We start from the raw sequence: 5,481 nt of genomic DNA on the forward strand, positions 1-5,481 counted from the left end.
TGAATTTACCACAGCATATTTATCCAGTTTCCCACTGGGAGTTGATTAAGTGGTTTCTAATTCTCTTTTTGCTATTACAGCGATTTACAGTGATTGTACAATGATAGCACACATTTCTATTTGAAGATATTTGAGATTTTTCTAAAAGCCACATACATACATACATGGGAATAGAATTGCTTTTCTGTAAGACATCATTAAATTCATTGATATGAGTAGGGACATAAGTCAAATCTTTTCCGTATAGATATCACATTTTCCTCACCTAATTTATCTAACAGTCATGTTCCACTTCTGATTTGTAACACTCTCTCTATAATATAGGAAGTTGGTATACATGCAACGGTCTTTTTCTAGGCTCTTATTCTATGTCTATGTCTTTGCTATATTTGTCTATCTTCTGTCATTATTAGATTATTCTAAATAGTATGGATTTTTTAAAATTTATTTTTTATTTTTTTCCTTTTGCTCCCCAAAGCCCCCTGGTACATAATTGTGTATTTTTAGTTTTGGGTCCTTCCAGTTGTGGCATGTGGGACACCGCCTCAGCATGGCCTGATGAGTGGTGCCATGTCCACGCCCAGGATTTGAACTGGCGCAACCCTGGTCCGCCAAAGCAGAGCGCGAAACTTAACCGCTCGGCCACGGGGCCGGCCCCTAAGTAGTATGGAGTTTTAAAAGACTGTTATCTGGTTGGGCAAGTTTCTCCTCCTATTTTTCTTGCTCTGGCACTATTGGCTATTTTGGGCTCTTTAGATAGATATCCATATTTATTTTAAGGTAAACTTTTAAAGTTTCATGGAAACCTTGGTAGATTTTTGGCTATAGTTATATTGAGTTTAAAAATTAATATGAGGAAAAATGGCCATCTCTCTGTTATTGAGACTTCTCTTCCATGAATATAGTTTGTCTCTCTATTATTTAAGTGTTTGCTTATGTGCTTCAATAAAGTTTCATAATTTTCTTTAAAGTTTTTGTACATCTTTGGTAGATCTACTCTTTGCTTCTTTATTGTTTTGTTAGCGTTAGTGGCATGGTTTTAAAATTACATTTTGTATGGTTTCTTGCAGGCATACTATTTTGTAAATTTATCTTACATCCAGATAGGAAAGAATAATTTAGGGGACATTTAGTAATTTATCTACATGCAAATTTACTCATACACAATGGGCACAATCATTAGACTATTATTAGTGAACACATGCAAAAAGAGATTTATTAAGGTCTGGGATCACTTGATTCTTGCTTTTCCTGTCATTGATAAGTACCTTTTAGCTAGCAAAGAGGCAAATCTAGACAGCCTGCCTTTGAGCACGTTGCCTGGAATCATCAGAATGATTTATGGATTTTATGAAAACCTCTATGAATTTAATTATGAAGTATTTATGACAGGCTGTCTGACAGTGTCAGTCTGTTACTATCAACTACTTAGGCCAGCTTTGTACTTTTTGCAGCAGGATTGTTTGATAATAAACTTGCTGAACATTTTTGTTAATTATAATAATTGGGTTGTAGATGTTACCGGATTCTCTAGGTAATCATACTACCTGCAAATAATATACATTTTGTTTCTTGTCTTCTAATCCTTAGTGCTGTAATTTTTATTTTGTCTTACTATGATCACTACAGCTGTAATTTAACGAGGAAAAGGATGGTGATATGGGGCATATTTTAATGTCCTTGATTCTAAAGAGAATATTTTAATATTTCACCATTAAATGTGATGTTTGCTGAATGTTTGTGAGATGTGCCTTATTAGATTAAACACTTTTCACTGTATTCTCAGTGTGTTATTTTATTATCAATCTGTATTGAATTTTTTTTCTCATTGAACAGTGATTTTATAGCTTGTGTACATAGAAGAATTTAAGCAACCAAGGCAGAAGCTGTGGATGACTTGTACTTCCAGGGGGGGAGGATTTGTTTGTTTTAGCATGTTGAGCCAACTGGTGAATACAGCTCTTGACCAGAATCAGAAAAATATGGAATGTTTCAAGAATTTGCATGTCATCCTTGCGTAGTGGCCGTGCTAATCTTCTCTGTATCATTGCAATTTTAGTATATGTGTTTCCGAAGCGAGCACTGTGTTGAATTTTATCAAATATTTTTCTGCGTATAACCTTATGTCTTGGCTTCTACTAGATGGATCAAAATTTTCTTATATCCCATTTTATCATTGCTAACTTGAAAGTACAAACTCTCTTTCTGTTCTTTTAATATTCATGCTTACATTTTCAAATGTAGCTATTTGTTTCACATTTGTTTCACTAAAGACTAAAATTAATATTTCCATTCTATTCTTTAATGATACGAAGACTTAGAAAATTTTAACTGATTTACCTCTCCCATTTTTTTATTTTATCTGATCTTGTTTTTAATTCTCTACAATAAAACCAATCATTGTCACTTTTAGTGGTCAATGCAGATGTACACTTACCATATTTAGCAATATCTTTGCTCACTATTGCTCTTGCATATCCTTCCCATTTCCCTTTTACTGAGGTCTGTCCTTAATAGCTCTTTCAGTGCAAGTTGAAAATATTTTATCTTCCCCATTAGATAGACTAGGGTGTGGATTTCTAGGTTGATATCTCTCTTATTTCAGCACTTTAAGACATTCATTGTCCTTGGCTTTCTATTTTAATGATAGGAAGTCTGCCTTCAGCCTGATTTTCATTACTTTGTAAAGAGTCTTTCTTTTCTTTTTGCATATACAGATTTTCTCTGTCTTCAACTTGTTGTAATTTATCTTTCAGCAACCATACTTCCTGATGTTGGACAAGCTACTTAAACTCTCTGTGGAAGTGTTTCTTCATCTGTAAATGGAGATAGTAATAGTCTTACTTCATAAATTGTTTCCAGTATTAAATGGTCAAATGTATACAGAGCTTAGCACAATTCTTAACTGATAGAAAAATGCTTAAAAATGTTAGATAGTAATACTACAATTACTACTACCACTTCCACTACTACCAAAATATTTCTAGGTTATAATTGTTTTTATTCTTCTAATTTATCCCCAGTGTGCTTTGTTTTTTTGATTTTTTTTATTGAGTTCATAATAGTTTACGTTATTGTGAAATTTCACTTGTACATTATTTCTTGTCTGTCACCACAGAAGTGCTCCCACTCACCTCCTATGCCCACCCCCCTCCCCTTCCCTTGGTAACCACTGAACTGTTTTCTCTGTCCGCATGTTTGTTTATACACCACATTTGAGAGAAATCATATAGTGTTTGTCTTTCTCAGTCTGGCTTATTTTGCTTGGCATAATTCCCTCCAGGTCCTTCCATGTTGTTGCAAATGAGATGATTTTGGCTTTTTTTATGGCTGAGTACTATTCCATTGTGTGTGTGTGTGTGTGTGTGTGTGTGTGTGTGTATATATACATACACAACATCTTCTTTATCTAATCATCAGTCAATGGGCACTTATATTGTTTCCATGTCTTGGCTATTGTGAATAGTGCTGCAATGAACATAGGGGTACATATGTTACTTTGGATTGTTGATTTCAAGTTGTCTGGGTAGATACTCAGTAGTGGGATAGCTGGGTTGTATGGTAGTCCTATTTTTAGTTTTTTGAGGAATCTCCATACTGTTTTCAGTAGTGGCTGCACCAGTTTGCATTCCCTCCAGCAGTGTGTGAGGGTTCCCTTTTCTCCACATCCTCTCCAACATTTAATGTTTTTAGTCTTAGTGATTATAGCCATTTTAATAGGTGTAAGGTGGTATCTTAGTGTAGTTTTGATTTGCATTTCCCTGATGATTACTGATGTTGAACATCTTTTCATGTTTTTGTTGGCCATCTGTATATCTTCTTTGGAAAAATGTCTGTTTGTATCCTCTGCCCATTTTTTGATGGGATTTTTTGTCTTTTTGTTGTTCAGTTATGTGGGTTCCTTATATGTTATGGAGATTAACCTCTTGTCGGATCTATGATTTGCAAATATTTTCTCTCAAATGGTGGGTTGTCTTTGTATTTATATCCTAGTTTCTTTTGGCTTGCAGAAGCTCTTTATCTGATGAAGTCCCACTTGTTTATTTTTTCTTTTGTTTCCCTTGTGTGAGAAGACATGGTATTTGAAAAGATCCTTTTTAGTTCAATGTCAAAGAGTGTACTACCTATATTATATTCCAGGAGTTTTATGGTTTCAGGACTTATCTTCAAGTCTTTGATCCATTTTGAGTTTATTTTTATGTATGGTATGAGATAACGGTCTACTTTCATTCTTCTGCATGTGGCTGTCCAGTTTTCCCAACACTATTTATTGAAGACACTATCTTTTCTCCACTGTATGTTCTTGGAAGCTTTGTTGAAGATTAGCTGTCCATAGATGTACAGTTTTATTTCTGGGCTTTCCGTCCTGTTCCATTAATCTGTGTGCCTGTCTTTGCACCAGTACCATGCTGTTTTGACTACTATGACTTTGTAGTACATTTTGAAGTAGGGATTGTGAGGCCTTCAGCTTTGTTCTTTTTTCTCAGGATTGCTTTAGCAATTTGGGGTCTTTGGTTGCCCCATATGAATTTTAGATTCTTTGTTTTATTTCTGTGAAGAACATCATTCGGATTCTGATTGGGATTGCGTTGAATCTGTAGATTGCTTTGGGTAGTATGGACATTTTAACTATGTTTATTCTCCAGTCCATGTGCATGGAATCTCTTTCCATCTCTTCTTGTCATCATCTATTTCTTTCAATAATGTCATATAGTTTTCATTGTATAAGTCCTTCACCTTGGTTAAATTTATTCCTAGATACTTTATTCCTTTGTTGTGATTGTAAATGGAATTGTATTCTTGAGTTTTCTTTCTGTGAGCTTGTTATTAAAGTATAGAAATGCAACTGATTTTTGTAAGTTGGTTTTGTACTCTGCAACTATACTGTATTTGTTAATTATTTCTAATAGTTTTCTGATGGCTTCTTTAGGGTTTTCTGTATATAAGATCATGTTGTCTGCAAACAGTGAGAGTTTCACTTCTTCACTCCCTAGTTGGATTCCTTTTATTCCTGTCTCTTCCCTAATTGTTCTGGCCCAAACCTCTAGTGCTACGTTGAAAAAGAGTGGTGATAGTGGGCATCCTCATCTTGTTACTGTTCTCAGAGGGATGGCTTTCAGTTTTTCCCCATTGAGTACGACGTTGGCTGTGGGTTTGTCATATATGACCTGTATTTTTTTATTATTTATTTATTTTTTTTATTGCAGTAACATTGGATTATAACATTATATAGCTTTCAGATGTACATCATAATATATTTCAAATTCTGTGTAGGTAACATCATATTCACCAACCAAAAACTAATTATAGTCCATCACCTCACATGTGAGAGTAATCACTGTTTTTGCCCTCCTCCCTCTCCCCTTCCCCTATGGTAACCACCAACCCAATCTCTGTTGCTATGTGTTTGTTTGTTGTTGTTTTTATCTTCTACTTAGGAGTGGGATCATACAGTATTTGACTTTCTCCCTCTGACTTATT

General features: G+C 34.6%; 1 non-coding gene across 1 annotated transcript; it reads right to left on the reverse strand.

The window, feature by feature from the left end:
- Positions 1 to 1,976: 1,976 nt before the first annotated feature.
- LOC139084357 (U6 spliceosomal RNA) lies at positions 1,977 to 2,083 on the reverse strand. The gene has a single exon (XR_011541705.1). It is a non-coding gene; the product is annotated as a U6 spliceosomal RNA (small nuclear RNA).
- Positions 2,084 to 5,481: the final 3,398 nt, after the last annotated feature.

This window comes from Equus przewalskii, chromosome 6 (assembly GCF_037783145.1).
Source record: "Equus przewalskii isolate Varuska chromosome 6, EquPr2, whole genome shotgun sequence".
In the NCBI taxonomy this organism is placed as follows: domain Eukaryota; kingdom Metazoa; phylum Chordata; class Mammalia; order Perissodactyla; family Equidae; genus Equus; species Equus przewalskii.